Below are 13,671 nucleotides of genomic sequence, written 5' to 3'. Positions count from 1 at the left end.
TCAGTTTCCTTATTTCTGAAATGAAAATCATAATATCAAAGTCCCAGTATTTTCCTGAGGATTTAATGAATGTGGAAGCACTTTTTAAAATGTGCTATGAAAATATGTCATTATTTTTCTTCCTATGTCAGGATTAATCTTCAAAATTTTATACCTCGGTTCTTTTTCTCATATGTGTCTTTTTCTATTCTTCTAGGAATCCTTCAAGCTCCCTCTTTATAGACTCTCCTGCTCTAGAGGCCACGTGTTACAGATTCTATCTTTATAGATGTGAAAGCTCTTAAAGGTCATATATTCAAAGCTCCTCCATTTGCAGATGAAAACCAAAAGTCTAGGGAATGATTACCCCAGTGTCTATAAACAGCAGAGGAGAAACTCCCAAGCAGTTAGTGCCAGAGCCAGAACCAGAACGGAGAACTCAACACTTCCGGTCTGGTGTTTCCTATTAGATCCTTACTTGATGAGCGGCACTTTTTATTTTAATTTAGCTTTGAATGTTTTGACCAGCAATTAGCAACCATTTATGCCATTTATGAGGCAGTCATGCTCACCGCTACATCCGACAATGGCTCTCTTTGAGCCAGCTTGAAAGAAATACGTTTTACCAAAAGGTTTAAAGATAGCTCTGCGATTTTGCCCAGAGTGTACTCATTAATTTAAAGATGAACCTCAAGATGCCTATACATTTAAAAATAAAGTAAAATTGGGCTTCCCTGGTGGCGCAGTGGTTGAGAGTCCGCCTGCCGATGCAGGGGACACGGGTTCGTGCCCCGGTCCGGGAAGATCCCACATGCCGCGGAGCGGCTGAGCCCGTGAGCCACGGCCACTGAGCCTGCGCGTCCGGAGCCTGTGCTCCGCAGCGGGAGAGGCCACAAGAGTGAGAGGCCCGCGTACCGCAAAAAAAAAAAAAAAAAAGTGTATTCAACAAAATACAGCCCTCCATTGGGAAACCAGATCTCAAAAACGGGTTTTGGCGTCCATAACGTGGGGCTGGATGAAAAGTAACTCACTGTTGTCCATTTATTTTTCTACCCTGGAGGAAACAGCCCCTATGGCAAGTCACTTAACTTACACACTGCTAGGCTTCATTATATTTATATTGATTGATTTGACAGCGACAGTCACCCACAGAGGTTTATTCAGTCCTTGTGTGTAAGAACATTAGTGCTGTCATGTTTATTCTTAAGGTGCCATGACATTGGTGCACAGCATTTCACATAGCTTCCGAAAGTTCATTAAGCCTGGGGAGCAGTGGGTACTCCTAGTTGAAAGGATGCGGACCCAGACAACCTGATGGCTACAGCATCGTTAACAACGGCTGTGGATCATCGTGTGTTCAACCTGGCTTCAGCATCCTTCATGGAGAGGGAGCCGGGAGGGGTCTGGTCAGTCACGTCTAGTTGGGCAGCTACAAAGAGATTTGGGGGGCGCTGAAGAGGGAGGGTAGCAAGCAATGCTGCTGCGTCTGCGCTGGGAGCAGTTTGGGTGTCCCCTGTCGGGCTCCCGCAGCCCTGAGCCCAGCGGCACCAGGAATCTCTACACACAGTAGAGAAATCAAAGAATTCGAGAGAGCGAGGCCCTGGAATGCCTGGCTGCCAGCCAGCTCTCTCGCGAAGAAGTAATTTCCATTGTTGTCTCACTCTCCTTACCGCACTCTCGGAATCGGCAGTTACTGTATGCCAGCACCTTTCTCCCTGTAAGGAGACTGCTCAGCTGTATCAGAGAGCCCAGAAATCTTATAACATAAACTCAGAGCACTCCCCACATTTATCTTCCACACTCGCACCCGTCTCTCCCGTCAGGGACTGTGGGCTTCGTGACTTTCTCCATGCACTGGACTGTCGCGTGGTCACTATTGTTGGGGGCTCTTTGAAGCGAGCCCAAGCCTGTGTCAGAAAAGGTTGTGATGGATTCCCGGTGCCATCCTGAACAGATCGGGATATCGCACCTTTAAACTGGAGGGACTGGTAAACAATACAGCGTGTACTCAGCTTCATAAACACTCTGCGTTGTTACAAAGGGCATTGCAAACTCAGTGTGATAGGACTTGACCTTAAAAGCTATAGACAATCTAGCGGAGCACAGACGGTTTCATAAAGTACAATCACTTCCTGGAATTCTTGGGCCAGTGCAGTCGGAGCCGTGCAAATCCTGTTTTCCCTGCATTGTTTCCTGCATGTGAATATCATCAGTCTAGCAGGACCGTAACCATGGCGCTTGTAAATAGCAGAGGGGCGACTTCTGATAAAGGCATACAGTTTTAAGAAGATTTTTTTTTTAAGACAGGCCTGAATCAAACCTCACAAATGCCATATGTCAACAACAAAGTTGACAAATTGCTGTTTCAAAAATGCACACATTCAGACCCAGATATGTTTTTAAATTGCCAAAGGAAACAAAATAGATCCCCTTAGTACTGAGAGTAGTGTGAGTTGTTTTTCATTTGTTATATTGTAAACTTACACAAATCCTTACAGGCTGAGCAGAGACGGACTCTGACCAGAATGTAAGTGATTCTTTCCGTAGTATGGTTCCTTTTCTACTGAACAAGTTTGTGAATTTTTAATTGTTTAGTCCTTTGGTTTCTCTAATCAGTAATAAGAAGAAAAAACATTGATGTTACCCCTTGAAATACTCACTTTAAAATTCTTACTCTTCGGAAGTTTGACATCACAGTTGGGCAATTCTACTCCAACTTTATTTGGTACTTGATAGTTTCTTATTTACACATTGAAATGGTGTAAAAGTGGAGACAGACCAAAACAGATTACTTTACCTCCACAGAAAATCCAAAGATATATCTTCCAGACTTGATGTAAATGCCTCAGTATATAAAATTTGGACCTGCTGAATCAATCTTGATTTCTTCAGCCTTGTTACGTGATTGAAGTGTTGGTTGAGCTGACATAAAATTCTTAACAGATTTAAAACATGATGGATACTGGACAAATGTTGACAAAAGTATTCAAGTTTCTGAGAAAGATTTCCTTAGAAAGAAATAAAGAAAAGAGGAGTTTGTAAGACTTTCGATTATGTTTTCATAGATGCTTATGTTTGATTTTTTGATATCTAAAACTCCAAATTATTTCTAAAATAAGCCATGGGGATGTAATGTACAGCATGGGGACTATAGTTAAGAATACAGTGTTTGGAGGCTTCCCTGGTGGCACAGTGGCTAAGAACCCAATGCATGGGACACGGGTTCCAGCCCTGGTCCGGGAAGATCCCACAGGCTGCGGAGCAACTAAGCCCCTGTGCCACAACTACTGAGCCCACATGCCACAACTACTGAGGCCACGTGCCACAACTACTGAAGCCTGTGCACCTAGAGCCCGTGCTCTGCAACAAGAGAAGCCACCAAAATGAGAAGCCCTGAGAAGCCCATGCACTGCAACGAAGAGTAGCCCCTGCTCGCCACAGCTAGAGAAAGCCCTCACACAACAATGACGACCCAGTGCAGCCAAAAATAAATAAATAAAATAAATAAATTTAAAAAAAAGGAATACAGTTTTGTATAATTGAAAGTTCCCAAGAGAGTAGAACTTAAAAGTTTTCATCACAAGAAAAAAAAAAAAACTTTGTAACTATGTGTAGTGATGGGTGTTAATTAGATTTATTTTGGGGATGATTTTGCGACATATACAAGTATCATCATTATGTTGGACCCCTGAAACTAATGTAATGTTACATGTCAATTATACCTCAACAGAAGATCAACAAAAATTTTAATTATTTCTACTTCTAAATTTTAAACTAAAGTCAGTCATATCTGACCAATATTTTCACATGAGTATCAAGGATTAGTTTGATGCCTTTGGGGAAAAATTAAATCTTTATTTCTCTAATACATTATACTTAGTAAGTCCTAAAAGTCTTAGGATGGTAATTAACAAAATACTTCCCAGTTTAGTCCATCTTAAAAAAATTAGCACAAGTATTTTCAATGAGTTGTTTTCTCAAGACATATCTTAGGATAATGATCTGCTTTCGTAGCCTCACGTTCTCTGAAATTCCTCTGGGTTTCAGGTGTTATATAGCTATTTTATAAAATCTTTCAGAAATTGCTTTTTTAAAGTAAACAAGACTCAGAAAGTGCTTGTCTAAAGCTACACAGCTAGCAAGCAGCAGAGTCAATATTTGAGTCCAGATGTTCATGGCTTCAAAGCAATTTTATTTAACCCCAACAATGCAATTGCACTGACGACAGACATCGGACACAAATGTTCGGAAGAATCTGGAGAAATAGGAAAGGGTCAGATAAAACTGATGCACGTGGCAGAAGAGGCTGTGAATCAGGAACAGGGAATAAATGGGATGGTTCCCTCATGAAGCAGCACAATTTCAACTTGACTTTCCTTCTCCTTTGTCCTTTCTCATTGTCTAGCTTGTAATGTGGTCATGGTTATGTCAAGTGGCTAAATTCCTGCATACCTATTTGGTTTCCTCATGGGAGGCAAGTCATTCCTGATTGATTTCGATCAAGAAAATAAAATAAATGCCAGTCCTCCAAACTTCAGTGCCCCAGAGCCAAGACCACATTTTAAATTGATGTATTTAACCACATCCCCTATGTGAGCTAGTGATCTGATGCTAGTTCTCAAAGGATCTGAGTTCTCTTTATGTTATCATCAGTAGATGTTCCCCCACCTCGTGCACAAGGTAAAGAACACTTTCCCGGCAGCCAGTAGGCTGGGACACCATGTCTTGGCACGCCTTGTTGGTAAAAACCACTTAATGGCGTCCTGTTACCATTTTGCCTGCAACCTAATAATGGCACACCAAATTTGGTCCTCTGATAAGCATGAGTAACTTCCTCATGGCCAAAGGGAGGCACATAACATGATTTTGGAGCCAGGCTTGGCTTTATATATTGTATTTACTTTGCAGAATTCATTTACGGGCATAGGCAGGGAAGATAAAATACCTCCTTTTCATGAGGGTCCCAGAGGGACAGCAGGCGTACAATGTCTCTTCATACCACACAAACAATACAGCACAGAAGACTCCTTCTAGCATAATAAACAACCCACGGTCTACAGTCTCCGTGTTCTTGACATTGACAATGCTTTTTAAAGTTAGATCAAAAAGGTACTTGGCCTTTTTTTGTTTTTAAACTTGGTGTCTGTCTGAACAGGGCAAAAATTCTGTCCAACTGTTGGATGCAACAGACCTGAAAATCTGATGATCGAAAAGAATTGTGCTTCCAGCATTTTGAGGCCATTTCTCCTTGAGAGCTACGAGGCAGAAAGAAATTTTAGGCTTTAGTTCTATCCATTGGGTTATATTAATTATAGATTATATCACTTTTCTTTGGGCAGTTTCATTATGCCTGGTAGAATAGAGACCAATTCAATAAAGAAATTAAAGTTTTCAGAGTATCCTTGGAAATATATGAGATTTGCAGTCTCGATTAACTATTAACTATATTAACTCATAATAAAATGTACATAGTAATTTTGATAGGATTTTTAAGAATTGTTTTAAAGAAGAGCAGTGACTGACTCTTCTCTTTTAAAAGAAAACGAGCTTAAACACCTATAGGAAGTGAAGGCCAGATATGAGAGAAACATCAAAACGTTTCCATAAGTCAACCTGTCTCACTCTTTTCGTCGGTCCCTCTTTTTGAAATTTTTGAAAACCTATAATGGAAAATTTCCCCTAAAAGAATTTAAATATCATTTAATCCAGAAATAGGAACGAGGACGTTCCCAGTCCGGAGATTTCACCTACAGTTGTCAGTGTGTACCCATGTGTCTTCCTATTTAGAAAAAAAAGGAAATATACTTAGGACAGGACATATTTACACTCATTAAAAATTCATTCACCAGGAGTATGTGCTACGACTCCTAGAGTAATAGTGAGTAAGGAAAAGTAATTCAGACCTGTGTACAGCCAACATGGGATCACTGTCTGGTAAAGGAGTTAGGGCATATGAGCACATGCATGACTTGGGCGCAAATCAAAAGAGATAAATCCCAAATGACATATATAAAGTGCTAAAGGAGGTCCCATTTACTTAAATGCAAACTCAAACCATCACGAGGGTAACAGCACAGTTTCCTCAGGTGTCGAAGTGCTTTAATCCATGAGTATCTCTGTTGAACTGTCTTGCATGGAATCCCCAAGATACTTGCTTCAGTAAGTTACCGGCTTGCAAAACAACCAAAATTCATTTTAAGTATGCCTTATTTCCTTATTCATACTTGGCAGTTGGAGTTTTTATATAGACTTCTGAGAAATCCATTTTGCCCCAGTTGAAGGAAGATGGATTGCCTGCTGTAAGCAAAGTGTGTCTGGACAAGCTCTATGAGAGTTTTCATGATTAGCAAATACATTGCCCCACAAAAGTCCGTAATAGGAAATCTCTTACTTCAGCCATCAGAAATACCTCATTGATGTCATGGTTGTTAAAGAACCATTTGTACAGCTGTGATGCTGACCCATAGTGGTCAGTTATATCCAAGTTCCTCGCAAGGGTTCTTTCCAGCCACCCCTGTAAACAGCCAGAGCATCATCACAGTTTCCTGAGGTAGCCAATTTCAGCTCAGAGGCCGACCCAGCCCTCCTGAGAAAAGCTAACCTCAACAGGTGTTTCTCCTAATATAGGCAGGGAGGAAGAATTACCTGGTTTCCTTATAACATTGACCAACTCAACCCACACAAAAGCAGAAACTTTCCACTGTTTACAAGCTGTGGCACTTTTTATCAAACTTCTCTGCTCTCATTAATTCTTTCCAAGGTGTAGGGAACGAACACAAAGAGACTTCCTTCCCTTCCCTCCTTCCTCACTCCCTCCCTCTCTCTTTTTCCTTCTTTCTCTCTTTCTTTTTTCTTCCTTCCTTCCTCCTTCCTTCCTTCCTTATTTCTTTATTTCTTCCTTCCCTCCTTCCTCCCTTCCTCCCTCTCTCTTTTTCCTTCTTCCTTTCTTTTCCTTGCTTCCTTCCTTCCTCCTTGCTTCCTTCCTCCTTCCTTCCTTCCTTTCTTTCAAGTTTGTTCTTTAGGCAAAGGCAGGCAGTCTTTGAAAATCATAGGTTGGTCTTCTTAACATTGCTTCACTGTAGAAATAGAGACTATGTTACCTTCCAAGGTGAAGTACAGGCAGGGCTCCTGCTAGGGCTGAGGAAGAAGCTGCCCCTCACCTCTGCCTTCTGAGGGATTTCACCCCCTTGTGAGCAGGATCGTCCTTACACTGTCAGAGTGTGACGGCAGTCTCTCCAGATGTTAGAATTTGGAAAAAAATATTGGTTGGACCTCAAAACATAAGTGTAAATTGTAATTCTGAGACTTTGAAGAAGAAAGGGAACGTTTCCAAATTTTCAACATTTATTGCTCCCCAAATGGTAATTATAGAATAAGCAATGATTTATCAGTGATAAGATTAGAGTTACCTCAACCAGTGCAAAAAATTAGATGGATATTCATAAGACAGATGTTCCTTGAGATAATTCCTGCCAATGAACTCAAATTTGGGCTTCATCCAAAGGGCATCCATAAAAAGACTCAGAATTAGATAACTGAAACTGGGGACAATGGAAGGATTATGAATATTCTGGTGTATCATCTTTTTTTCCTGAAAGGCTTTAGATATTACTAATTTTTCTTTAAGAACAATAGATAATAATGGTAAGTCATTTCTGATTCTCTTGGTCACTTAAAATAAAAATAGAAGTCAAAATAACTCTTGTAATGTCATGGTGACGAAGTCTATACAGTTTCATTAAAATAATTGCTACTTGCAGGCTAACAAATTGTACCCAGCTCCCCTGGGTTTTGTTTTCTCTGAACAACATTTGGAACAAGAAAAAACAAATATAATTGCAGTGATGAATTGGATTTAGTCGTGGCTGATTCAGGCCTGGGCGATGGCTCTAAAATTCTTGCCTATGAGTCTGGACCTGTTGAATCATTGAAGATCAGCAGTGCTAGGGTGCTATATGCTGGTGTAGTGTAAACTCGAAGCCATTAAAGGACCTAGAGCAAGAAACAATTATGCTCTGGGTTGCCTGGGGGATGAATACACTTCAAAATGCCTAGACAGGTACCTAAAAATAGGAGGGCTCTTCAAACTCCTTAATAAATCTGGTGAGAAATGATTATTGGTGGATATTTCTGTGTGGGGCTTTTCCTTAAAAATCAAATTGACAGTTGATTTTCTGGCTCTTAGTTTAATAGTAATAGAGTGAGAATTGCCATGAAGATAAAAATACTGGGCTCAAAATATAGTTGAGATAATTAATCTAAATTCTCTTGACTTTATTTTTTTATTTGAGATAATTTTGTCATTTTTATTTAAGAAGTCTTGGAAGTTGTGGCACATGGATTAAGTTACACTTGAATAACCTTACCTACACCTTCAAAACCTTGCATGTGCATGTTTCAGAAGTTTTCAAGAGTCTGGTGTCAACTGTTTTTTGTTTAGCAGCCAGTCCTTACCAAGAAACATATCAAACATGAAATTTACTTCCAAAAAGTTCAATTCCTTATTCAGCTAATGACTTATTAGATTAAGTCACCTATGTGAGGCAAATATACTCAGAAATGACTTATTCTACCGGATGCTAGTGGAGGAAGCGAAGATAGGTTTACCTTGAAGAAAGGATACACCTCAATTTGTCAACCTAAAATTCTGAACAAATTTTACACTCAATGGATATATAAATGGGTAGGATTTCATTCTTTCTCTATTGAATCAGTTTCTCCTACAGAAGCATTAAAAACCAACCGTGATAAAGTAGCAGGGTACAAAATTAATGCACAGAAATCTCTTGCATTCCTATATACTAATGATGAAAAATCTGAAAGAGAAATTAGGGGAACACTCCCATTTACCATTGCAACAAAAAGAATAAAATACCTAGGAATAAACCTACCTAAGGAGAAAAAAGACCTGTATGCAGAAAACTATAAGACACTGATGAAAGAAATTAAAAATGTTACACACAAATGGAGAGATATACCATGTTCTTAGATCGGAAGAATCAACATTGTGAAAATGACTATACTACCCAAAGCAATCTACAGATTCAATTCAATCCCTATCAAACTACCAATGGCATTTTTCACAGAACTAGAACAAAAAATTTCACAATTTGTATGAAAACACAAAAGACCCCGAATAGCCAAAGCAATCTTGAGAAAGAAAAACGGAGCTGGAGGAATCATGCTCCCTGACTTCAGACTATATTACAAAGCTACAGTAATCAGGACAGTATGGTACTGGCACAAAAACAGAAATATAGATCAATGGAACAAGATAGAAAGCCCAGAGATAAACCCACGCACATATGGTCACCTTATCTTTGAAAAAGGAGGCAAGAATATACAATGGAGAAAAGACAGCCTCTTCAATAAGTGGTGCTGGGGAAAATGGACAGCTACATGTAAAAGAATAAAATTAGAACACACCCTAACACCATACACAAAAATAAACTCAAAATGGATTAAAGACCTAAATGTAAGGCCAGACACTATCAAACTCTTAGAGGAAAGCATAGGCAGAACACTCTATGACATAAATCACAGCAAGATCCTTTTTGACCCACCTCCTAGAGAAATGGAAATAAAAAGAAAATGAACAAATGGGACCTAGTGAAACTTCAAATCTTTTGCACAGCAAAGGAAACCATAAACAAAACGAAAAGACAACCCTCAGAATGGGAGAAAATATTTGCAAATGAAGCAACTGACAAAGGATTAATCTCCAAAATATACAAGCAGCTCATGCAGCTCAATATCAAAAACCCAAACAACCCAATCCAAAAATGGGCAGAAGACCTAAATAGACATTTCTCCAAAGAAGATGTACAGATTTCTAACAAACACATGAAAGGATGCTCAGCATCACTAATAATTAGAGAAATGCAAATCAAAACTACAATGAGGTATCACTTCACACCGGTCAGAATGGCCATCATCAAAAAATCTACAAACAATAAATGCTGGAGAGGGTGTGGAGAAAAGGGAACCCTCTTGCACTGTTGGTGGGAACGTAAATTGATAGAGCCACTATGGAGAACAGTATGGAGGTCCCTTAAAAAACTAAAAATAGAACTACCATATGACCCAGTAATCCCACTACTAGGCATATGCCCTGAGAAAACTGTAATTCAAAAAGAGTCATGTACCACAATGTTCATTGCAGCTCTATTTACAATAGCCAGGACATGGAAGCAACCTAAGTGTCCATCAACAGATGAATGGATAAAGAAGATGTGGCACATATGTACAATGGAATATTACTTATCCATAAAAAGGAACAAAATTGAGTTATTTGTAGTGAGGCGGATGGACCTAGAGTCTGTCATACAGAGTGAAGTAGGTCAGAAAGAGAAAAACAAATACCGTATGCTAACACATATATGGAATCTAAAAAAAAAAAAAAACGGTTCTGAAGAACTTAGGGGCAGGACAGGAATAAAGATGCAGACGTAGAGAATGGACTTGAGGACACAGGGAGGGGATAGGGTAAGCTGGGACGAAGTGAGAGAGTAGCATGGACATATATACACTACCAAATGTAAAATAGATAGCTAGTGGGAAGCAGCCGCATAGCACAGGGAGATCAGCTCGGTGCTTTGTGAGCACCTAGAGGGGTGGGATAGGGAGGGTGGGAGGGAGACACGAGGGAGGGGATATGGGGAGGTATGTATCTGTATAGCTGATTCACTCTGTTAAACAGCAGCAGCTAACATAACAATGTAAAGCAATTATACTCCAATAAAGATGTTAATAACAAAAACCAACCCTGAATATCCAGGAAGACCTAACAGCCTATGTTATTCAGTGCCACTTCTCACTACAGAGTATACAGTATTTTGTGACCTTAAGGAGATTACAGAGCTATCTTTTTGTTGTCCCCCTTCTCCTCCTCCTTCCTTTAATTTTTAGCGGTGGCAGGGTCAGTAAACCAAATGGGGTATGAAGATTGGGCAATTTTAAAACATTTTCAAATCCTTTTGCTTTTAGTATTTGAGGCAAAGAAGCAGCCCTATTTTTATCTAAAGAGTATGGGTTAGCATCTCCAAGCTGCCCCTGGGCAAGGAGTGAAGGACAAGACACTGGCAGTTTCAGAGAGCACTTGGACTCACCTAGGAGGAGCAAAATTCTCTTTGTGAATTCCTTCAAATCGCTGAAGCTGCCTGTCAGATTCAATCTGAGTGTTCTGGCACATCCATCAGGGCCTCGGGCCGTCCCCTGCTGCCAGGGTCCTGAGTCACCCAGAGAGCAACGCCAGGGAGGCAGGCCCTCTGACTGTAAGAAGTGTCAGTGGGCTTCGTTCCCCAAAAGTCACACATGCCCTGGGGTGGACAGCCTTCTGGAAATGAAGATTCTGTGCATAAGATGAAGAGAAAGATAGGAAGGAAAGAGGATGAAGAGAAAGGAGGAAGATAGGGGTGTGAGCAGAAAGAGATAAAGGAATAACTGGACATTTTGTCTTCAGGAATGAAACCCATTTCCATGCCATCCCCCTAAGATTCATTCATCCAAGTATCACTGTGCTTCTGGTAGCAAAAGTCTGCTTGACTCCAAACAGAGTTTCTCCAAGCATTTACATAATATATGTCTTGATCTGGGGATCTGCAGATGTTGGAGGGCAGCGGGTATATCACCCAGAGGAATTCTTCCCGGGAGTGAAAGGGTTTTGCTTTTCAAACATGAGCTGCCCATGGAAGAACTTTCTCCTAAGAGTTGCATGTTGAACAAGTACTCATAAGGATTAAAGAAATAATTTTATGTCTCATGAGGATTGGGATGGCCATTCCCATGGGAAAAGGAGAGCAGCACACACAAGCTTGTTTTTGATAAGAGCTTAATAATTTAAAAGAGGGTGAGAATCTCAGCCAAGTTAGCCATGCAAATAGTGGGAGTCTAAAACAGACACCAACAGCATGATGTTGCTAATGATTCCTCTGCTGAAGGATCCCTGTGATGGACAGCGTTAGGGGTGGGGTGGGAGGAGTTGGTGGATCTCTCTCGACACAGAACTAGTAGATAAAGGTTCATTTGTTTATTACTAGCTAGTTGCTACTGGAAACATTGGGTCTAGCCAATATTTCGGATGGTTACATTATAAAAAGTCCAGTAGCTAGTTGCTACTGGAAATATTGGGTCTAAGCCAAAGTTCGGATGGTTACATTATAAAAAGTCCAAATCTTTGCATCAGTTTTCCAGGTGGGATGTAAAGTGATGAAACAAGTTTAAATACTTTTGCCATTTCTCCACTTTTTGATAATCATCCTTTTATTCTCTTTCTCTTCCTTACCCTCCTGCTCTTTTTAATAAAGTATTATCCATTTATTTGTTTTCCTCTTTATCCTTTTAAATTACACAAGAAATGTGAATACACTCATATGGTGAAAGTTTCAAATATTATGAACATACATAGAATAAACATGAAAGCCCACTGCATGTATCCCTGTATTCCCACTCCCCTCTTCAGAAGAAATCTCTATCAGTATTTTGGTATTTATCCTTTCAGTTATGCATATGTGCATATACATATACACCTACACTTACACTTATATATACACATGAACTACACACATGCATATACTACCTACATATATATCACATCCACATATATACATACATGCATACATATAAATATATACATACATACACATATAATCTACTTAACCAGAATCATATTATTCTTCATATTAAAATCTTCAAGAGATAGATGAAAATTTTGGTAATATATTATTATTTTAAGAGACCCAATTCTAGTGACACCTCAAAACTAGTGTGTAAAATATGTAATCGGACATGCTTTTTCAAGCACACATGCCTTCTATCCCCATTTAATAGTAAAAGTAGATCAGGGCTAAATTCTGTTAGCAAATCGTGGTTATTTCTTTTCATCTGTATGTTACGTGTACTGATTGGAGGGGTAATAAATAAGTTTTGGGGAGATTTGGTAAAATATTCTCCCAAATTTTTGAAATCGCCAATTCATTTAGAGAATTCCACAGGCATGAGTTCTTACATGAACTTGGAAGTACAATGATTAACGACCTAAGCATTTCAGTTTTAACTTCAAGTCTAAAAGTGGAAAGAGACCCACCCATAATTAATGAAGCAATGTTGACTTAGATAGGCTGGTAGGCCTTTTTCCATAGAGAAAATAACTATATCAGTTTTAAAAACAAAACTCAGGACTTACCTATTCAAGAAAACTTGCTATACGAAATCCAAACGTTTTAAAAAAAACTATCAGAGCTTGATGTTTCACCAATCAAACAGATTCCTAATTTTATAAATACTTTCACCATGGGATTAAGATAAAGATGAACTGACCTCACTCATTTACTCAATTACTCATTTAATTCAATTTTCAGAAGTGATCTACTCCCAAACCCTTAGGAATATCACAACCCTATAGTACAAGTTCTATCCAGAAATGCTGAAAATTCAATCTTTCAAAAGATGCAACATAATCAGTCATTGAAGTTACCCTAGAATAGGAGATAGCAAAGCTTTCAAAATTTAAAGTTGGAAGACTATTTCTAACCCCTATAACAAATATGGAATTGGGGCAGGTAAGAATTATATCAGCTTTTTTAAATAGAAGAGGCAAAAGAGAATAATTTGAACCTTATTTTACTTACATGCTATCTATATACTGATGACTGTCATGTTAATATTTTTGGCCATTTTTTTCTGAGTTCAGTC

The sequence above is a fragment of the Pseudorca crassidens genome, chromosome 10, assembly GCF_039906515.1.
Source record: "Pseudorca crassidens isolate mPseCra1 chromosome 10, mPseCra1.hap1, whole genome shotgun sequence".
Taxonomy (NCBI): Eukaryota; Metazoa; Chordata; class Mammalia; order Artiodactyla; family Delphinidae; genus Pseudorca; species Pseudorca crassidens.
This window is presented reverse-complemented; position numbering follows the sequence as displayed.